The 23,554-nt window shown below is 44.3% G+C and overlaps 1 pseudogene across 1 annotated transcript; it reads right to left on the bottom strand.

Moving 5' to 3' along the window:
- Positions 1-19,922: 19,922 nt before the first annotated feature.
- LOC116540798 lies at positions 19,923-20,437 on the bottom strand (annotated as a pseudogene). Its single transcript, XR_004264595.1, has one exon. The product of XR_004264595.1 is annotated as a 40S ribosomal protein S24 pseudogene (transcript).
- Positions 20,438-23,554: the final 3,117 nt, after the last annotated feature.

Genomic DNA, 23,554 nt, shown 5'->3' with positions numbered 1-23,554 from the left:
TGTAATGGAGGTAGCCAGGCTCGGTGGCTCACACCTGTAATCCCAGCACTTTGGGAGGCCGAGGAGGGCAGATCACCTGAGGTCAGGAGTTTGAGACCAGCCTAGCCAACATGGGGAAAAATACAAAAATTAAAATACAAAAATTAAATGGGTGTGGTGGCACACATCTTTAATCCCAGCTACTTGGGAGGATGAGGCATGAGAATTGCTTGAACCCTGGAGGTGGAGGTTGTAGTGAGCCGAGATCACACCTCTGCACTCCAGCCTGGGCAACAGAGTGAGACTGTCTCAAAAATAAAAATAATAAATGTGGTGTCTCATATGATAATTTGAGGTGCAAGCAATGCCTTCCACTTGAATATCCTCAGATTATCAGCAAGTTCAGTGTATATCCCTTGGCCCATCTCTCCTAATATATTAGGAATCACCCAAAGCACTTCTTCATTTTAAGGGGAGTTCTGCTTGCTTATGTCTCATTCTAGAGCCCAAACTCGGATGCTCAGCCTCTGTGTATTTCATTCTCATCATGCCCCTTGCTCCTGCCCTGGGGACACCCACATCCAGAGATGGTTGCTTTAGAGATGAAGGAACCTCCATGCTGCTGTCACTGCAGCCAGAGGGAGGAGCACTGCCTACTGTGTTCTGGTCACTCACAGGGCTTGAACTTTTAGTTGGAGAGCCTTTTAGATTTGTTAAAAGAGAAGCTTTAGACAAATTTAATAGAGTTTACTTGATCAAATAAAGATTTATGAATCGGGCATCACTCAAAACCAGAAGTCTGTTCCACTAGTACAAGCAGCTAACACTGAAACAAAGTGAAGAAATTACCTGATTGATTTCAGCTAGATGTTTACTATATTTGGGCATGTTGTGATGGAGCATTTGCCTTATTTGGATACGGTCTCTTGGGAGGTCCTGAGTTAACTGTTTGTGATTAAGGCTCACTTTTGTTTTCATTTCGTTTTTTTACCTACCAGACATGTTTCCAAGTTAAGTTTCAGTTTGAATAGCTCAGTTCCAGATACCCTTGTTTAATGTCCTCCTTATTTGCTTTCACAGACCCAATCACACAGCCAGTCCCCCCTACAGCAAGCTAAATTCTAGTATATATGTCCCTAAGACATATGGGGGGGACATGTATATTCGAGTATATGTGTTCTCAAATATTCTTATACCTTATCAAGACTTCAGAAATCACAGAGAAAACAAGGCTAATGTTATCTTTATAAAGCTCTTTTGGATTTGATCTATTACTTGAATGAGAATTCCTCCCAAAGTCTATGCCCTGTCCCAAAGAACAAAGCATTTTCTTTCTTTCTTTCTCTTTCTTTCTTCCTTCCTTCCTTCCTTCTTCTTTCTTTTGTTCGTTCGTTCGTTCTTTCTTTCTTTTTTTTATGAAACAGTCTTGTTTTGTTGTCCAGGCTGGAGTGCAGTGGTGCTATCTCAGCTCAATGCAACCCTTCACCGGCCAGGTTCAAGCAATTCTCTTGCCTCAGCCTCCCGAGTAGCTGGGATTACAGGCGTGCACCATCACACCTGGTTAATTTTTTTTGTTTTTGTTTTGTTTTGTTTTTAGTACAGATGCAGTTTCACAATGTTTCCCAGGCTGGTCTTGAACTCCTGAGCTCGGGCAATCCACCCACCTTGGCCTCCCAAAGTGCTAGGATTGCAGGCATGAGCCACCATGCCTGGCCAGGCAAAGCATTTTCAAGGCCCTATAGTCCAGTTTCCCCTTCAAGGGTGCTCTGGATACCCTGGAATTTTATGCCAAATTGCCATAAGCAGCTCACTTTCTGGACCTTCATGAGCCCCCTCCCTGGTCCATTCTCCTGAGAATGGGCCACACCACTGGTGTGCTTGCTGCTGGATCCAAGGGGTGGGCAGGAATGTGGGTGGAGTTTGGACACATGGATGAGAAATTTCCACAGATGGACACTAGTCCCTCCCATGGCCAGGAGAGCGCTGAGAGTTGGAGAGAAAAATGGGTAGGCCAGAAGGGGCCTTCCTTCCTCCCTCAGTGGGCAGACAGTGGGTTGGAGAGTTCTGAATTGGTAATAGAGTTTCAGGTCCTTCTGAGGGTAGACACTGTGGATATAAATAATGCGGCCCTAAACACCCTCACGCAAATGTAATTGGAAGGTTCCTAAATTCCCTTGCTTTCTGGATTACCTTTTTCTTCACTATCCTAAGAAAATACATATGTTGCGACCCCACATAACTGCAGAAAGCCCAGCAGTCTTCCAGAAGTTCTCCAGGAGGGTCTCTGTCACCTCAGCACCAATTTCTTCTGCTCACGTTTTCAGGTCTTCTCTAGATGCTCTTTATGTGTGTGCCTATTTCCCCCACCCTTCACCTCCACCATGAGCACCAGCTCCAGACACCACCATCTTTTGGCTTTTATGTGCTAAAGATTTTCATGGAAATTCTGGGGAAACTAGAACTATCTGCTTGAAAACAAATAAACAAAAACTAGGGCTTATCAGTCATCGCTGGCCCTCCAGTTCATGAATCTTTCTAAGCCACAGGGAATTTGCTCTCTTTTATCCCTTGCCCAAAGCTCCCAGTTGCTTCCATGATATTGGGGTCCACCTTCTCATCCTGAAAGGTTATCTCCAGTCCTCTCTTGATTCTGAGTTCAAGGGCCTCCACCACTTGACGCCTCAAAGCCCAACCTGAAAATTCCCATTTGTGATTCAGAGGCACTTACCTTTTTTCCAACCTATCCCACGACTAGCCCAGGAACTTTGTTCTTATAACCAAAGAGCATATTAAAGTATGATAAAATTAAAAGCAGGGGGCTGGATGCAGTGGCTCATGCCTGTAATCCCAGCACTTCGGGAGGCTGAGGCGGGTGGATCACCTGTGGTCAGGAGTTCGAGAACAGCTTGGCCAACACGGAGAAACCCTGTCTCTACTAAAAATACAAAAATTACCCTGGTGTGGTGGTGTGCACCTGTAACCCCAGCTACTTGAGAGGCTGAGGCAGGAGAATTGTTTGAACTTGGAAGGTGGAGGTTGCAGTGAGCCAAGATTGTGCATTCCAGCCTGGGTGACAGAGTGAGACTCTGTCTCAAAAAAAAAAAAAAAAAATTAGGCCGGGCGCGGTGGCTCACGCCTATAATCCTAGCACTTTGGGAGGCCGAGGCGGGTGGATCACGAGGTCAAGAGATCGAGACCATCCTGGTCAACAAGGTGAAACCTCGTCTCTACTAAAAATACAAAAATTAGCTGGGCGAGATGGTGCGTGCCTGTAGTCCCAGCTACTCAGGAGGCTGAGGCAGGAGAATTGCCTGAACCCAGGAGGTGGAGGTTGCGGTGAGCCGAGATCGTGCCATTGCACTCCAGTCTGGGCAACAACAGTGAAACTCTGTCTCAAAAAAAAAAAAATTAAAAGCAGGGTGGGGCGGTGGGAGAGGAAATAGAAGGAAGAAGAGAAAGAAGAAAGAAGGGAATAGGAGAAAATGGGGAGGGAAGTAGGAGAAAGAGAAGAAAAATAAAACTGCTTCCTACTTAAGAGATTGCTTGTCCTCCATTGAGGCCAGGTGCAAAGTTTCTTCCCTTTACACACAAGTCTTTGTTTCAGCCTGATTATTTTCTTAGGCTGAATCCCCAGAAGCAAACCACTGAGACAAGGGTATGCACATTTGTTGAACTCTTTGAGACATATTATCAAGTTCCCCGGCTGCAGCTCCTTTGACTCGGTTTATGGTCACTTCTCCTTGAGTTGATTCAGACATATTCCTGGTCACTCAACTTACTTTGCTCATGCTTGTTTTCACAAGGTTTTAATGAAATAAAAGTTTTTCCTTGCCACATTCTCCCCCGACAAAAAAGAAAAAAATCTATAGACTCCTGTGGGAGATGATCATGGAGCTCACCCTTGTCTTATTTGCTGGCAATAGTGGGAATGTTTCTGGCATTTCCCCATTAAATATAATGTTGCCTCTTGGTTTGAGATACACAATTTTTTTTTTCAGACAGGGTCTTGCCCTGTCACCCTGGCTTGAGTGCAGTGGCATGATCACGGCTCACTGCAGCCTTGATTTCCCAGGCTCAATCGATCCTCCTGCCTTAGCCTCTTAAAGAGCAGCTAGGATTACAGACATGTGCCACCATGCCTGGCTAATTTTTGTTTTTGTTTTTTTCTTTTTTTTTTTTTTGTGGAGATGGGGCTTCGCCATGTTGCCAGGCTGGTCTCACACTCCTTAGCTCAAGCAATCTGCCTGCCTCAACCTCCCAAAGAGCTAGGATTATAGGTGTGAGTCACCACACCTGGCTGAGACAAACACTTTTTTTTTTTTTTTTGACGTAGAGTTTTGTTCTTGTTGCCAAGGCTGGAGTGCAATGGTGCCATCTCAGCTCACTGCAACCTCCGCCTCCCAGGTTAAAGTGACTCTCCTGTCGGCCTCCCAAGTGGCTGGGATTACAGGTGTGCAGCACCACACCTTGCTAATTTTGTATTTTTTGTAGAGATGGGGTTTTGCCATGTCGGTCAGGCTGGTCTTGAACTCCTGACCTCAGGTGATCCAACTGCCTTGGCCTTCCAAAGTGCTGGGATTACAGGCATGAGCCACCGAGTCTGGCCAAGACACACACATACAAAATCAGGTCAGGACCAAGTGTGGTGGCTCATGCCTGTAATCCCAGCACTTTGGGAGGCCAAGGAAGGTGGATCACTTGAGGCCAGGAGTTTCAGATCAGCCTAGCCAACATGGTAAAACTTCATCTCTTAAAATAATAATAATAATAATAATAATAATAAAATCAGGTCAAGAAGAGATTCATCTTGTTCTAATCAAAATTATTGATTTCAGGCTGGGTGCAGTGGCTCACACATGTAATCCCAGCACTTTGGGAGGCCAAGGTGGGCAGATCACCTAAGATCAAGGGTTGAGATTAGCCAGGCCAACATGGAGAAACCCCATCTCTACTAAAAATACAAAAAAAAAAAAACCCTAAAATTAGCTGGGCATGGTGTACGCACCTGTAATCCCACTTACTCAGGAGGCTGAGGTGGGAGAATGGCTTGAACCCAGGCAGCAGAGGTTTCAGTGAGCAGAGTTCACACCATTGCACTCCAGCCTGGGCAACAGAGTGAGACTCTGTTGGCATTTGGGAGTTTTGTGTGTTCCCTGGATTGGGAAGCATCCAGTAAGATATCTCAGATATTTGCAAATATCATGAATACATCCTGTCCAAGTACCCATCGGATATGCAAGTCTTCACTTTGACATTTCTACCAAGTGGCCACCAGCCCAACCTCTATCTGTCTAAATGCTAATAATGGTGTTGCCAATTTTCTTTGACTTCCTGTAGCATCTACACACTGTTTCTAGTTTTATCCCTTGGGTGATCACAATAAACCTAATTACTTCATTCTATTTCCTCTGCCTATACAGTAATGCTTTTTTCCACCTTTACAAGATATAGTCATACTATTTTTTTTTTTTTTTTTTTTTTGAGATGGAGTCTCACTTTGTAGTCCGGTCTGGAGTGCAGTGGAGATCTCAACCCATTGCTACCTCCAAACTCCACCTCCTGGGTTCAAGAAATTCTCCTGCCTCAGCCTCCCAAGTAGCTGGGATTACAGGCCCACGCTACCATACCTGGCTAATTTTTGTGTTCTTAGTAGGGACGGGGTTTCACCATGGTGGCCAGGCTGGTCTCGAACTCCTGGCCTCAAGTGATCCACCCGCCTTGGCCTCCCAAAGTGCTAGGATTAGAGGTGTGAGCCACCATACCTGGCCTATATTAATCTTTTAAAAATAAAATAAAATTTGATCTCTTCCAAAAGAAAAAAAGCCAGACTTCAACCAAACTATGCCTCAGGAGGAGTCAAGATTGAGGTGGCTCTTGCTGCCCCTGTAGACCCTGAACACTGGTACTACTGTCACCACCAGGCTGGATTCTAACCCACCCTACTTCTGTGCATTACCTGCTCCTGACTCAGTATTTGGAATTTGACTCATATTTGTAAATACTATGTTCCAGAGTCCTAGGCAAGGGTTTCTGGTTGGCCAAGTTTGGGTCAGAGCCAGCACTGCGGCACCCAGGGTCAGGAACAGTAAGTGCCTGGCTTTCCAGTGGGAACCCATATTCCAGCAAGATTCATACGAACTCTCTACCCCAGAATAGGGTGCTGATGCTAAGCAGCCAAGAATAGAAACCACAAATGTCTACTCCCCATCTATTCTATTTTTCCTTAAAAATTTCATCGGTAGTCAATGTTGATTACCTTTACAACATTTGAAATGATAATATCATTTTTTACATCAGATCGATTACTAAAGTAACTGCATTTATAGATTTCTTAATGTTCAGCCATCTTCCCATTCTTGGAATAAAATTCATTTGGTGGTGTTACTGTATTATTTTAATGTACAGCTGCATTCTATTTGCTAATATTTAGGATTTTTTAATTCATAAGTGAGATTGGTATGTATAATCCTTTTCAGGATTTAATATCTACATATTGATTTCATTGTAAATAGTTTGATTTTTTTTCCCCGTCTTCTCTGGAGCAGTTTAAATACTTGAACTAAGATTCTTTGGAGCCAGACACAGTGGCTCATACCGTAATGCCAGCACTTTGGGAAGCCGAGGCAGGCAGATCACCTGAGGTCGGAAGTTCAAGACCAGCTTGACAAACATGGAGAAACCCCGTCTCTACTAAAAATACCAAATGAGCTGGGCGTGGTGGTGTATGCCTATAATCCCAGCTACTCAGGAGGCTGAGGCAGAAGAATTGTTGGAACCCAGGAGGCGGAGGTAAAAAAAAAAAAAAAAAATTGCAGGCTGGGCATGGTGGCTCATGCTCGTAATCCTAGCACTTTGGGAGGCTGAGGCTGGCAGATTGCTTGGACTCAAGAATTTAAGATTAGTCTGTGCAACATGGAAAAACCCTGTCTCTATAAAAAGTACCTAAAAAAGGCCGGGCACAGTGGCTCACGCCTGTAATCCCAGCACTTTGGGAGGCGGAGGCGGATGGATCACTAGGTCAAGAGATCGAGACCATCCTGGCCAACGTGGTGAAACCCCGTCTCTACTAAAAATACAAAAATTAGCTGGGCGTGGTGGCTCATGCCTGTAGTCCCAGCTACTCAGGAGGCTGAGGCAGGAGAATTGCTTGAACCCAGGAGGCGGAGGTTGCAGTGAGCTGAGGTCACGTCACTGCACTCCAGCCTAGCGCCTGGTGACGGAGTGACTCTGTTTAAAAAAAAAAAAAATTAGTGCGGCATGGTGGTGTGTGCCTGTAGTCCCAGCTACTCAGGAGGCTGAGGTGGGAGGATGGCTTTCGCCCAGCAGGTAGAGGTTTTAGTAAACTGAGATTGCACCACTGTGCTCCAGCCTGGGCAACAGAGCCAGACCCTACCTCAAAAAAATAAATAAGATAAACAAATACTTGCAAATATTTGTAACTACTATGTTGCAGGAACTCTTCTAGGTATGTTCCATATATTAATTCATCTAATCTCTGCCACAACCATGTAAGTATCATTATTTTCATCTACACAAGAAAAAAAACTGACAGAGTTGTTAAGTCACTTGCCCAAGGCCACAAAGTTAATCAGCATGACATGTTCCTTGAAGATTTGAAAGCATTTACCTGTAAAATTTATCCAGGACTGGTGTTCATTTGAGTAAGAAGTTCTTTGTTAATTTTAAAAATAAAATCCTAGAACAGTAGTTTTCAAAATGTAGCCCTCAGACCAGCAGCAGCCTTGGCACCACCTGGAAACAGAGCTACTGAATCAGAAGCTCTGTGGTGGGTCCCAGCAATCGGCATTGTAACAGCCCAGATGATTCTGACAAGCGTTCATGTTTAAAAACCACTGAGCTAGAAACATAATAACCACATTACTCAAAAACTCGGGGGAAGAGGCCAGGCACCATGGCTCACACCTGTAATCCTAGAACTTTGGGAGGCCAAGGCCGGTGGATTGCCTAAGCTCAGGAGTTCAAGACCAGTCTGGACAATATGGAGAAACCTCGTCTCTACTAAAATACGAAAAATTAGCCAGGCATGTCAGCGGGCTGTAATCCCAGCTACTCTGGAGGCTGAGGCAAGAGAATCCCTTGAACCCAGGAGGTGGAACTTGCAGTGAACTGAGACCATGCCACTGTCCTCCAGCCTGAGTGACAGAGAGACACAGTCTCAGAAAAAAAAAAAAAAAAAAAAGCTCGGGGGGACACAGCTGATCCAAAAAGTAAGAACAGGCTGTGTGCGTGGCTCACACCTGTAATCCTAGCACTTTAGGAGGCTGAGGCACGTGGATCACCTGAGGTCAGATGTTCAAGATTAGCCTGACCAACATGGTAAAACCCCGTCTCTACTAAAAATACAAAAATTAGCTGGGTGTGGTGGTGTGAGCCTGTAATACCAGTTCTCAAGAGGTTGAGACAAAAGAATTGCTTGAACTCAGGAGGTAAAGGATGCAGTGGGCTGAGACTGTGCCACGGAATTCCAGCCTGGGTGACAGAGCTAGACTCCATCTCAAAAAAACAAATAAACCAAACAAATAGGGGGAGGAGATTTATTTTATTTTATTTTATTTTATTTTATTTATTTTTTCTTCTTTTTTTGTTTTTTTTTTCTTCTTTTTTTTTTTTTCTCTTTTTTCGTTTTTTTGGGGGAGGAGATTTAAAGCTTGGAATTGGAATCTTTAGGAGGATCTGCCTTTGTTTGCAAAGCTCTTCTTTCTTCGGGAAACTGCTTCTGTCTCACAGCAATGCAATTGTGTGATTTTGATGCGTTTTCTACCAGGACCCTGCTCTGTAGTGGGCACATGATATTCCAGACATCATAACGTCCTGCTTATCTGACTTTAGCAAGTGTTCCAGAGAAGGGGGTGCATCCCAAGTCGGGGCAATTAGAGTTTTGCCTAGGATTTACATCTGGAGATGGAGGAGAAAGTGCTTTGCCTTTTTCACTGCGGAGGTGGAGTAGACGTTAACTGAGGAATATTATCTGATAATTCCCCTGCCAAGTGCAAAAAGCCCACCTACAGAGAAGAGAATAAGTCCAGAACCATGAAAAAAACTAAGCTGAAAGACCTAACGAGCTCATTTGAGAACCTGTATCTGTCATCCTGAAACCAGCCACACCCTGAATTTACCAATTACACAAGCTAATAAACTCTTTTTATGCTCAGACTATTTTGAGTTTCTGTCATTTCTAACAGAAAGCATGCTGACTGCTATACTAGAGATAAAGAGTAAACAGAAGATATTAAACTATTTCATAATCATAATATTTTAACTTTCAAATCCATTACGTGTGTGTGTGTTTTGAGATGGAGTTTCATTCTTGTTGCCCAGGCTGGAGTGCAATGGCACAATCTTGGCTCACTGCAACCTCTGCCTTCTGGATTAAAGTGATTCTCCTGCCTCAGCCTCCCAAGAAGCTGCAATTACAGACATGTACCACCACACCCAGCTAATTTTTTGTATTTTTAGTAGAGATGGGGTTTCACTACGTTGGTCAAGCTGGTTTCAAACTCCTGACCTCAAGTCATCTGCTCACCTCACCCTCCCAAAGTACTGGGATTACAGGCGTAAGCCACCACACCCAGCTGCAACACTATTTTGACAGCACAAAAGTGTTCTATCTAAATTATTCTTTTGTATTAATTTATACCTTAAAATATTGCATAACTAGCTAAATAATTTTGGCTTCTTTATGTTGTTGGTCCATAAACTTGCATTTTTTTCCTGAACCCAAGCCATTACTTCCATCTTTCACCATTCAGATTCTGAAATGCTTACAGCCAGTGGCACTTTTATTTCCTCGAAGCTGGCAGGTGCCACATAAAAACATCAGCTCTAAACTGCTGACTCCTTTGGGAATTTGTTCACTTGAAATCAAATAGGGCCAGTGTTGACAGCTCTCTATTCTCTGTTTGGCTTACCCACAAGGAAAACCCTGGTACACAGGAGGCACTCAAGAAACACTTACTGAATAAATGAATTGAAAACCCATGTCGGCCGGCTGCAGTGGCTCACCCTTGTGATCCCAGCACTTCGGGAGGCAGAGGCAGGAGGATCACCTGAGTCAGGAGTTCGAGACCAGCCTGGCCAACATGGTGAAACCCCATTTCTACTAAAAATACAAAAATTAGTGGTGCATGGAACCTCGGAGGTGGAGATTGCAGTGAGCCAAGATTACACCACAGTACACCAGGCTGGGTGATAGAGCAAGACTCTGTCTCAAATAAAAGCCTGGGCTCAGTGGCTCATGCCTGTCATCCTAGCACTTTGGGAGGCTGAGGCAGGTGGATCACAAGGTCAGGAGTTCGAGACCAGCTGGCCAATATGGTGAAACTCCGTCTCTACTAAAAATACAAAAATTAGTCAGGAGTGGTGGCACGCACCTGTAGTCCCAGCTACTCAGGAGGCTGAGACAGAAGAATCACTTGAACCCTGCAGGCAGAGTTTGCAATGAGCTGAGATTATGCACTGCACTTCAGCCTGGCAGACAGAGCAAGACTTTGTCTAAAAAAAGAAAAAAAACCCGGCGCGATGGCTCACACCTGTAATCCCAGCACCTTGGGAGGCTCAAGGTGGGTGGATCACCTGAGGTCGGGAGTTCGAGACCAGCCTGGCCAACATAGAGAAACCTCGTCTCTACTAAAAATACAAAATTAGCTGAGTGTGGTAGCGCATGCTTGTAATCCCAGCTACTTGGGAGGCTGAGGCAGGAGAATTGCTTGAACCCGGGAGGTGGAGGTTGTGGTGAGCTGAGATTGCACCATTGCACTCACGCCTGGGCAACAAGAGCAAAACTCCATCTCAGAAAAGAAAAAAAAAAAAGAAAACCCATCTGTTCATGAAGATCATGGCAATAAATAAATACATGAAAAAAAAAACCCAGAAGAAACTTAACATTATTTTAAAGCACTGAGGATTTTATTTTCTGCCATTATGCATGAATTTAGAAAATTTATTCTCTTTATTTTTTTTATTATTTTTATTTTTTTCTAAAGATGGGGTTTCACCATGATGGCCAGGCTGGTCTTGAACTCCTGACTTCAGGTGATCCACCCACCTCGGCCTCCCAAAGTGCTAGGATTACAGACATGAGCCACTGTGCCCGGCAAAAATTTGTTCTCTTTGGCAAATAGGAAGTATCAGGGGCAAGTGTAGTTACAGTAACAGAGTTTGGATCATGGGGTTGTTAAGCCTTCAGCCGGCTCAGCCAGAACACCTGTACCAACCGCACACCCCCGTGCCTGGGCTTGTCAGGTGGTAGGTGAGCTGTGAGAATTCAGCCGGCACTACTTCTCTCTGACCCAGCTTCACCCTTTCAGCTGTCCAAGTGGATTAGTGTATTGTCTTTGCTCCTGGCCAAAGCTGGCTTAGATGTGTATTTCTGAAATGTTTACGGCCAGCAAGATTCCTGCCTGAGTGATGCTAAGAACATTATTCTGCTGAGGTATCACCCATAATGGGATATACATCCCAATGAAAAGTAACCTCTGTCAAGGCGGGCGGATCACCTGAGGTCGGGAATTCAAGAAACCCTGTCTTATTAAAAAAAAAAAAAAAAAAAAGAAAGAAAAAGAAAAGAAAAGTAACCTCTGGGAGAGTCATTCTTTCCACCTGCAATACCTGAAAGATTTCCTCCACATTGTTGTGGCTTTTTCTGTGTTTCTAGCATTTTTGAAAATTGACCTTGTTAAGAAAAAAAAATAGGTTTCCTGGCAGATTCATCACTTTTTTTTCTAAAGCAAATTCATGTAACCATCAGATAAAAGTATCTTTTGGCTACTGGAGTCTAAAAAGTATATACCTTAAAACAAAACCTGGTGGCACATACCTGTAATCCCAGCTACTCGGGAGGCTGAGGCAGGAGAATTGCTTGAACCTGGGAGGCAGAGGTTGCAGTGAGCCGAGATCGTGCCACTGTATTCCAGCCTGGGAGACAGAGAGAGACTTCATTTCAATTTAAAAAAAAAAATTTTTTTTTTAATTTATACAACTGCAATTTTATCTTTTTTTTTTTTTTTTTTTTTTTTTTACAAGTTCACCTGGTGTCAAAAGCAACTTTTATCTATTCCAGCTGTAGTTTGCTCATCTTTTCTGGACATTCTGGACATTCATAGAACAGAACATAATATGTCTTTGATGCTTTAAACCAATAATCCATTTTTGAAGAGTTTTGAGGAATTGACAGTGTCACTAAGTCAACACCTTAAATAGCCTACTTTTGTTGTTCTGCTTCCTTTGGGTAATTCCCTTGAATATCCTAAGGATCTCATGCTAAGTGGATTTGATTAAGAAACTAAAAGGATTCCAACTGTTTAGACATGTGAAACCTATCCAATATTCTTCTAGAATTTTCACTGGATATCATAACTGTAAGAGTTTATATAGTAGACCCTCACTGTTTGCCGAGTTAGTCCTACTTCCTTTTGTTTCAGAACAAAAGACAATCCTGTAAATTTGTTTCTGCAGATTAGACTTTTGAGTTTTGGGAGGAGACCATTTTACCTCCCTTTAAGTGGCTGAGAAACAAACAGTGACATAGGTTACTATGAAAATATACAAGTTACGGCCGGGCGCGGTGGCTCAAGCCTGTAATCCCAGCACTTTGGGAGGCCGAGGCGGGTGGATCACGAGGTCAAGAGATCGAGACTATCCTGGTCAACATGGTGAAACCCCGTCTCTATTAAAAATACAAAATATTAGCTGGGCATGGTGGTGCGTGCCTGTAATCCCAGCTACTCAGGAAGCTGGGGCAGGAGAATTGCCTGAACCCAGGAGGCGGAGGTTGCGGTGAGCCGAAATCGCGCCATTGCACTCCAGCCTGGGTAACATGAGTGAAACTCCGTCTCAAAAAAAAAAAAAAGAAAATATACAAGTTCCAATTTGCCAAAATAAAGTGTCAAAGCAGTCAATGACCGGCTGATACATACCCCGGAGGTTTTGGCATGCCCTCAAGACACTGTCTGCTTTCTCTATGCATTTACCAACTGAGATGGGTGTCTTTTGAATAGTGTAGCACAGCCATTTGAATGTGAAAAGCATTTGAAATGTAAACGAAGGCATAAAAAGCAAATCTCTTCCTACAGAGTATTTTACATAGATATGTACTATTACAAAAGGTAAATTAGCTCTATAATTATTATTATTATTTTGAGACAGAGTTTCACTCTTTTCACCCAGGCTGGAGTGCAATGGCATGATCTCGGCTCACTGGAACTTCTGCCTCCTGGGTTTAAATGATTCTCCAGCCTCAGCCTCCTGAGTAGCTGGAATTACAGGTGCCTGCCACCACGCCCTGCTAATTTTTGCATTTTTAGTAGAGACAGTTTCACCTGGTTGGCCAGGCTGGTCTCAAACTGCTTACCTCAGGTGATCCGCCCACCTCGGCCTACCAAAGTGCTGGGATTACAGGTATGAGCCACCGCGCCCAGCCGATTATTATTATTATTTGAGATGGAGTTTTGCTCTTGTTGCCCAGGCTGGAGTGCAATGGCGCAATCTCGGCTCACTGCAACCTCCGCCTCCTGGGTTCACGCAATTCTCCTGCCTCAGTCTCCTGAGTAGCTGGGACTACAGGCGCGCGCCACCATGCCCAGCTAATTTTTTGTATTTTTTAGTAGAGACGGGCTTTCACCATGTTGACCAAGATGGTCTCGATCTCTTGACCTTGTGATCCACCCACCTCAGCCTCCCAAAGTGCTGGGATTATAGGCATAAGCCACCACGCCTGGCCCCAGCTCGATTTTCAAAATTTATGGAAGTCATATAACATCAAGGCTGGTGATGAAGATAAGTTAAAATATTTTTAAGAATGAAAATATTATATTAGTTTTTTTTTATTTTTTGAGATGGTGTCCATTCTGTTTCCCAGGCTGGAGTACAGTGGAGCAATCTTGGCTCACTACAACCTCCATCTCCCAGGTCCAAGTGATTCTCTTGCATCAGCGTCCTGAGTAGCTGGAACTACAGGTGTGTGCCACCATGCTCAGCTAAATTTTTATTTTATTTTATTTTTATTTTTAGTCGAGATGAGGCCTTGCTATGTTGCTCCAGCTGATCTCCAACTCCTGAGCTCAAGCAATCCTCCAGCATCAGAGCCTCCCGAAGTGCTGGGATTCCAGGCATGATCCACCTCGTCCAGCCAAAAAGTATTATATTCGTTACCTTTAAATGCAGGTATCGGGGCTGGGCACTGCAGCTCACTCCTGTAATCCCAGCACTTTGAGAGGCCAACGCGGGCAGATCATCTGACGTTAGTTCAAGGCCAGTCTGGCCAACATGGTGAAATCCTGTCTCCTCTAAAAATATAAAAATTAGCCAGGCATGGTGGCAGGCGCCTGTAATCCCAGCTACTTGGGAGGCTGAGGCAGGAGAATCCTTTGATCCTGGGAGGCGGAGGTTGCAGTGAGCCGAGATTAGCACCACTGTACTCCAGCCTTGATGACACAGCAAAACTCCATCTCAAAAAAAAAAAAAAAAAAAAAAAAACCCAAAAATCAAAAATAGATATCCAGTGTCTTGACTGCTTTGATCCTGTATATTAGCTGTCAAGCTAAGATTAGGGGGTTTAAACTATATAAACCGTGAGGCCAGCTGTGATGGCTCACTCCTGTAATTCCAGCACTTTGGGAGGCCAAGGCGGATGGATCACCTGAGGTCAGGAGTTTGAGACCAGGCTGGCTAACATGGTGAAACCCTGTCTCTACTAAAAATACAAAAAATTAGCCAGGTATGGTGGCATACGCCTGTAATCCCAGCTACTTAGGAGGTGGAGGCAGGAGAATTGCTTGAACCCAGAAGGCAGATGTTGCAGTGAGCCAAGATCGTGCCATTGCACTCCAGCCTGGGCAACAGAGCAAGACTCTGTCTCAAAAAAAAAAAAAAAAAAAAAAAAAAAAAACCTATATAAACACCAATTTTTAAGACTTATTAGGTGTCACTGACTCAAAGTGTTCTTTCAAATCATTGAGTCCAATTTTTTTGAGGGGGGCTAGGGGTTGGGCAGACACATGTCTCTGTTCAGTTCTATCTTGTTTGGTGACATTGACATCAACCCTGTTTAAACTTTTTTATCCTCTCTGACGTGTTCCATTCTGAAATATTCCAAAGCATCTAGCCTGACCAAGCAACATTCTGTAAGTAGAATGTAAAGCTCACCTTTAGGTAATGACTAAAACCTCTGAAATTGATACAAAACCCTTTTCTTCTGCCCTAACTGTATATTCCTCATTCTTATCTTCCCTGTTGGTCTGACTCCTTCACCTCTGCACTTTCTCCTTATACCTGCCTCGGGCCACTTACTCACTCTGACAATTTTGGTCACACGTCTCTGGGATGCTGCTGTCTTGGGTGGTGTGGATTCACACACAGTAACTGTACTACCAGTGAAGGAATCCATAGTTCAAGCTGACTCAGAGGACCATTCCCTTCTGCATCCTCAGGGGTGATCCAGAGGGTGATTAGCTTCTGCTATGGTTGCTGTTTAGGGTTTGAAGGGCATTACCTGCCTCCAGCTGTTTCTAATTAACCTTTTCAGGCTCTCTGTGAATGACTAACTCAGACCTCACCTTTTTAAAAAGCCAAAAAAAATTAATCACAAAAATAACAAATTTAACATAGATTTCTTTAAAATACCTTATATATTTGTAATCCCAGCACTTTGGGAGGCTGAGGCAGGTGAATCACAAGGTCAAGAGCCTGACCAACATGGTGAAATCCCGTCTCTACTAAAAATACAAAAATTAGCTGGTCGAGGTTGTGCTTGCCTGTGGTCTCAGCTACTCAGGAGGCTGAGGCAGGAGAATTGCTTGAACCCAGGAGGTGGAGGTTGCAGTGAGGCGTGATCGAGCCACTGAACTCCAGCCTGGCGCCTGGCGACAGAGCAAGACTCTGTCTCAAAAACAAAAATTAGCTGAACGTGGTGGTGTGCGCCTTTAGTCCCAGCTACGGGGAGACTGAGGCAGGAGAATTGCTTGAACCCAGGAGGCGAAGGTTGCAGTGAGCCAAGATGGCAGCACAGCACTCTAGCCTGGTGACAGAGGGAGACTCCCTCTCAAAAAACAAAAACAAACAAACCAAAAACCTTTTATTTTTTCAAAATGAGGTAAATGCTATTCTGAAAGGTTTTTTTTTTTTTTTTTTTTGAGACAGAGTTTCGCTCTTGTTACCCAGGCTGGAGTGCAATGGCGCGATCTCGGCTCACCGCAACCTCCGCCTCCTGGGTTCAGGCAATTCTCCTGCCTCAGCTTCCTGAGTAGCTGGGATTACAGGCACGCGCCACCATGCCCAGCTAATTTTTTGTATTTTTAGTACAGACGGGGTTTCACCATGTTGACCAGGATGGTCTCGATCTCTTGACCTCGTGATCCACCCGCCTCGGCCTCCCAAAGTGCTGGGATTACAGGCGTGAGCCACCGCGCCAGGCCTCTGAAAGGTTTTTAATATATGCAGGTGAAATGAACTTTAAAAGTTTACAGTTGGGCATGGTGGCTAATGCCTCTAATCCCAGCACTTTGAGAGGCTGAGGTGGAAGGAGGTCCAGAGTTCAAGGCCAGTCTGGGCATCATAGAGAGACCACCCCACCCCCCATCTCTACAAAAAATGAAGTAAGTTGGCTGGGCATGATGGTGCACACCTGTGTGGTCCCAGGTGCTTAGGAGGCTGAGGTGGGATGTTGCTTGATTTCAGGAGGTCGAGGCTGCAGCGAGCCATGATCACCACTGCACTCCAGCCTGGGCGACAGAGCAAAACCCTGTCTCTTACAAAAATAAATAAATAAATAAATAAATAAATAAATAAAATTTTGCAGGGCACAGTGGTTCACGCCTGTAATCCCAGCACTTTGGGAGGCTGAGGCAGACGGATCATGAGTTCAGGAGTAGGAGACTAGCCTGGCCAACATGGTGAAACCCCGTCTCTACTAAAAACACAAAAAATTAGCCTGTGTGGTGGCATGTGCCTGTAATTCCAGCTACTAGGGAGGCTGAGGCAGGAAAATCGCTTGAACCCAGGAGGCGGACATTGCTGTGAGTCGAGATGGCATCACTGCACTCCAGCCTGGTGACAGAGTGAGACTCTGTCTCAAAAAAAAAAATTCTTGTCATCTAGAACTACTTTGGTACCTCCATATTCTGGGAGAAGAAATTAATCCTCAACTTTCATGCTAACTGGTTCAACCTCTCCACCCTTTCCTTTAGAACCGGATCCAACAACGACTACTGTTGCTTGCAATACTTTTCCTTGAGATTTTTCTGGAAGCATAATGCCTCCTTTCGTTACAGTTTCAGCAGCACTTCTTTCAACCAATACTCGATCAGAGTGGAAGAAACTTTCTAAAGTTTTGTCCTGCCATGACTCTGCTCTCCTGCGGCTGGCTCCGCCAAGAGAGACCCCTTTCCTTTTCCTTTTTGTATAAACTCAGTGGATACAAGTGAGGTTTTGATACATGATTATATTGTCTGGGCTTTTAATGTAACCATCACCCGAATAGTGTAACTGTATCCATTAAGTGATTTCTCATCCTTTCTCCCCCTCCCACACTTCCACTCTTCAAACCCTCCAATGTGTAATATCCCACACTCTATGTTCATGTATACACATTATTTAGCTCCCACTATATTGATTGATTGATTAATTGGTTGATTGATTGATAGAGCCTCACTTTGTGCCCAGGCTGGAGTACAGTGGCACAATATCGGCTCACTGCAAACTCCGCTTCCCAAGTTCAAGCGATTGTCCTGCCTCAGCCTCCTGAGTAGCTGGGGTTAGTTCCCACTTACAAGTGAGAACATGGTATTTGACTTTCCTTGTATCCTGACTTCTGCTTAAGTGATCCTTCTGCCTCAGCATCCCGAGTAGCTGAGACCACAGGTGTGTGCCACCATACCCAGCTAAATTTTATATATATATATATATATATATATATATATATATATATATTTTTATTTTTTTTTTTTTAGTTTTTGGAGACGGAGTTTCGCTGTTGTTACCCAGGCTGGAGTGCAATGGCCCGATCTCGGCTCACCGCAACCTCCGCCTCCTGGGTTCAGGCGATTCTCCTGCCTCAGCCTCCTGAGTAGCTGGGACTACAGGCACGTGCCACCATGCCCAGCTAATTTTTTGTAGTTTTAGTAGAGACGGGGTTTCACCATGTTGACCAGGATGGTCTTGATCTCTTGACCTCGTGATCCACCCGTCTTGGCCTCCCAAAGTGCTGGGATTACAGGCTTGAGCCACCGCGCCTGGCTAAATTTTATATTTTTATTTTATTTATTTTGAGAGTGCAATCTCTGCTCACTGCAACCTCCCCCTCCAGGATTCAGGCAATTCTCCTGCTTCAGCCTCCCGAATAGCTGGGACTATAGGTGTGCACACCTGGCTAATTTTGTATTTTTAGTAGAGACGGAGTTTCACCATGTTGGCCAGGCTGGTCTTGAACTCCTGACCTCAGGTGATCCACCCACCTCAGCCTCAAAAAGTGCTGGGATTACAGGCATGAGCCACCATGCCTGGCCAATTTTTGTATTTTTTATGGAGACAGAGTCCCATTTTGTTGCCCAGGCTGGTCTTGAACCCTAGGCTCAAGCTGCAATAAACATGTGAGTGCAGGTATCTTCTTTTCGGTATGGTGATTTCCTTTATCTTTTCTCTCTTTCTTTCTTTCTTTCTCTCTCTCTTTTCTTTCTTTCTTTCCTCTTTCTTTCTTTCCCTCCCTCCCTCCCTCCCTCCCTCCCTCCCTCCCTTCCTTCCTTCCTTCCTTCCTTCCTTCCTTCCTTCCTTCCTTCCTTTCTTCTTTTTCTTTTTTTTTGACAGGATCTGACTCTCTTGCCCAAGTTAGAGTGCAGTGGTGCCATCACAGCTCACTGCAGCACCAAACTCCTGGTCTTAAGCGATGCTCCTGCCTCAGCTTCCCATGTAGCTGGGACTACAGGCAAATACCACCATGCCCAGTACCTATGTATATCTACTAAAAATACTCTATAAATATATATATATTTATAGAGTATATATAGAGTGTATATATATATATTTATAGAGTATATATATATACACATATATGTGTGCATACATGTGTTTGTGTGTATATATATATATACATATATATACGTGTATATATATGTATGTGTGTGTGTGTGTATATATATATATATATATATATATAGAGAGAGAGAGAGAGAGAGAGAGAGAGAGAGAGAGAGACTTGCTATGTTGCCCAGGTTGGTCCGTACTCCAGGGCCAAGGGATCCTCCCCCATCATGCTCGTAAAATGCTGGGATTATAGGTTTGAGACGCTCACTGTGCCCAGCCAATTATTTATTTTCCTTTGGGTGGATGGACAGTAGTGGGATCACTGGGTCAAATGATAGTCCTATTTTTCATTCTTTGAGAAATCTCCATACTATTTTCATAGAGGTTGAACTAATTCACATTCCCACCTAGAATGCATGTGTTCCCTTTTCTCTGCATTCTCACATCAGTTATTTTTTTTAGGTTCTATTTATTTACCTATCTACTTATTTATTTTATAAACAAGGTCTTGTATGTCACCACACCCAGCTAATTTTTAATGTTTTGTAGAAACAGGATCATACCATGTTGCCCAGGCTGGTCTAGAACTCTTGGGATCAAGAGCTCCTCCCGCTTCAGCTTCTCAAAGTGCTGGATTGAAGGCTTGAACCACTAAGCCTGCCCTGTCTTTTTAATAATAGCCATTCTAACTTGCGTAAGATGAAATCTCACTGCAATTTTAATTTTCATTTTTCTTTTTGTTGTTGTTGTTTTATTTTTGAGACAGAATCTTGCCCTTTGACCCAGGCTGGAGTGCAGTGGCATGATCTAGGCTCACTGCAACCTGTGCCTCCCAGATTCAAGAGATTCTCCTGCCTCAGCCTCCTGAGTAGCTGGGATTACAGGTGTGCATCACCACCATTCCTGGCTAATTTTTTTTTTAAAAGTTTTTAGTTTATTAAGCTTCTCGTGAAAAATCCACAACGGCCATAGATAACATCATTGCAGCACCTTTACTCCCTCGGCTGTGATCCAATCTCCAGCTCACTTTTTGCCAGCGCCAACATTGGCCTTTGCAGTCCCCCTGACTTTCTTCATTCTGTTCTTGCGTTCCTTTTGTTGCTTTCTTGAGGTCTTTTTCTTCTCATACAGGCCATGTCTTGCAAGTCTATGTTTGGGTTCATTTTTCTTTGCATAATCCAGGGAATCATAAATCATGCCAAAGCCAGTTGTCTTGCCACCACCAAAATGAGTTCTGAATCCAAATACAAAGATGACATCCGGGGTGGTCTTGTACATTTTGGCTAGTTTTTCCCGAATTTCTGTCTTAGGCACTGTTGCCTTCCCGGGGTGAAGGACATCAATGACCATTTGTTTCCTCTGAAGCAGTCGGTTGGTCATGAACTTTCTAGTGCGGATAGTTACTGTGTCGTTCATGATGGTGGCCTCTCCTGGCTAATTTTTAAAAAATATTTTTAGTAGGCTGGGCGTGGTGGCTCACACCTGTAATCCTAGCACTTTGGGAGGCCGAGGCGGGTGGATCACCAGGTCAAGAGATCGAGACTTTCCTGGTCAACATGGTGAAACCCGTCTCTACTAAAAATACAAAAAAACATTAGCTGGGCATGGTGGCGTGTGCCTGTAATCCCAGCTACTCAGGAGGTTGAGGCAGGAGAATTGCCTGAACCCAGGAGGCGGAGGTTGCGGTGAGCCGAGATCGCACTATTGCACTCCAGCCTGGGTAGCAAGAGTGAAACTCTGTCTCAAAAAAAAAAAAAAATATTTTTAGTAGAGACAGGGTTTCGCCATGTTGGTCAGTCTGGTCTCAAATGCCTGATCTCGGGTGATCTACCCACTTCAGCCTCCCAAAGTGCTGGGATTACAGGCGTGAGCCACTGTGCCCAGCCAAAGTTTTATTTTTCTGATAATTAGTGTTGTTGAGCATTTTTTCACGTGCTTGTTGGCCATTTGTATATATATTTTTTTTCTTTTCTTTTTTTTTTTTTCTTTTTGAGACGGAGTTTCACTCATGTTACCCAGGCTGGAGTGCAATGGCGCGATCTCGGCTCACCGCAACCTCCGCCTCCTGGGTTCAGGCAATTCTCCTGCCTCAGCTTCCTGAGTAGCTGGGATTACAGGCACGCACCACTATGCCCAGCTAATTTTTTGTATTTTTAGTAAAGACGGGGTTTCACCGTGTTGACCAGGATGGTCTCGATCTCTTGACCTCGTGATCCACCCGCCTCGGCCTCCCAAAGTGCTGGGATTACAGGCTTGAGCCACCGCGCCCGGCCTATTTTTTCAAAAAATGTCTATTCATGTCCCTTGCCCACTTGCCTACTTTTAAATGGGATTATCTGTGGAATTTCTTTTTAATTCATTTTTTATTTTTAGGAGAGGAGATTTGAAAAGTAGAAGAGAAGAAGTGAGAAACAACCGGCCTGGGTGCAGTGGCTCATGCCTGTAATCCCAGTACTTTGTGAGACTGAGGCGGGAGGATCTCAAGGTCAGGAGTTTGATACCAGCCTGGCCAATGTGGTGAAACTCTGTCTCTAGTAAAAATACAAAAAAAAAATAGCATGCCTGGTGGCACATGCTTATAGTCCTAGCTACTCGGGAGGCTGAGGCAGGAGAACCGGTTGAGCCTAGGAAGCAGAGGATCCTCCTGCCTCAGCCATCCGAGTAGCTGCGACTACAGGTATGTGCCACCATGCCTGGCTAATCTTTTAGTAGAGATGGGGTTTCACTATGTTGGACAGGCTTGTCTCAAACTGCTGACCTTGTGATCCACCTGCCTCAGCCTCCCAAAGTGCTGGGGTTACAGGTGTGAGCCACTGAGCCCTGGAGATTTAATTTATTTTTAAAATAATTTTTTTTTTGGTGTCTTATTTTTTGTTTGTTTGTTTCTTTTCTTTTCTTTCTTTTTTTTTTTTTTAATAGATGGGGTTTTACCATGTTGGTCAGGCTGGTCTTGAACTCCCGACCTGAGGTGATCCGCCCGCCTTGGCCTCCAAAATGCTTGGATTACAGGCGTGAGACACCACACCCGGCTGCTGTTTTATTTTTTGTTGTTGAGTTGTTTGAGTCCTTTGTAAATTCTGGGTATCGGTCCCCTGTTGGATCCATAACTTGCAAATGTTTTCTCCCAATCTGCAGGTTGTCTTGAACGTTCACTCTTTTGACACCAGGTATTTATAAAACATCAATTGCATAAAGGCAATGAAAAGTTTTTAAGTTTTAATAACCAAATGTGAAAGATAGGGATTTTCAGCCAGGTGTTGTGGCTCACGCCTGTAATCCAAGCACTTTGGAGGCCAAGGCGGGCGGATCACCTCAGGTCGGGAGTTCAAAACCAGCCTGACCAACATGGTGAAACCCCGTGTTAGAAAAAAAAAAAAAAAAAGAAAGAAAGATTGGGATTTTCTGTCCTATGTAAGCCCCTCCATCCCTAATTTTTTAATATAAGGCCCCAGAACTTATGCCATCAAAGGCAAACAATTTTAGCAAGAGAAAGTTTTATTTTCTGCTTGTAGATACTGCAGATGGACCTGAATGTTCAGGCCTGACATCCTCCCAGGGGCCGCAGTGTCAAGGGCCCTTACTGTGTGTTGCGTGTGACCATGTTGGAGTCTGGGGTTTACAAGGGAGACCAAATGGGTAGAAACTGGGAAAAGAAAAGAGACGAGGGAGAGTGTCTCTCTCGTGGCAAACGGTGACTGCTCATGACATACCTGTGATTACTAAAGGCAACCTGATGGCAAAAGAAAAGAAATGTTTTACATGGTGCAAGTGTTTTCAGGTTCAGCCAGCAAGATTGGTTGATTTCCAGTAGAGAACTGTTATTACACTCTTTCACATGCTGTGAAGCGCCCACCCATAACAATAGTGGGCTTAGGACTGAAGGATAAATGGAGATCCCACATACCATATGTCAAAATATTTAAAAATTACGAGTTAAGCCAACAAACTGTTAAATACAATATCCCTGTCTTCCTGCATTAACAGTTATACCTCTCAAGTACTCAGGAGGCCAGAATCCTGCATCTTAATGTGACAGTGCTGGAGGACTGGACCCTGGCCCCAACACCTCAGCTCATTGCTGGCCCCTTTTTCTTCCCAGCACTGGATTTGTCAGGCACTATGAAGGGCCTTGCATACACACAGGTGCACACAAACCCACATGCCTAACTGCTCCCAAGAGAAACCCAGCTGTGCTTTGGCAACATCTTGGGCCTGGGGTGTGCACACCTGCTGCCAGTCTGCTCTGGCAGGAGGAAGCCAGGGGAGAAGGCACAAAAGCCATAGGAATGGAATCAGTGCTGGAGTATTTTCTAAAAAAAATGCTCTGTTTGTGAAGGAAATGTTTTTTCCCCCTCTGGGGGAAAAGAAAATCAGGGTGAGCACGGTGGCTCATGCCTGTAATCCCAGCACTTTGGGAGGCCAAGGTAGATGGACCATTTTAGGTCTGGAGTTGAAGACCAGCCTGACCAACGTGGCGAAACCCCATCTCTACTAAACACACACACACACACACACACACACACACACACACACACACACACAC

Source organism: Sapajus apella, unplaced genomic scaffold, assembly GCF_009761245.1.
Source record: "Sapajus apella isolate SASKATOON/1434 unplaced genomic scaffold, GSC_monkey_1.0 scaffold1, whole genome shotgun sequence".
Taxonomy (NCBI): Eukaryota; Metazoa; Chordata; class Mammalia; order Primates; family Cebidae; genus Sapajus; species Sapajus apella.
The sequence above is the reverse complement of the archived record's forward strand: the minus strand, read 5'-3'. Positions and strand labels throughout refer to the sequence as shown.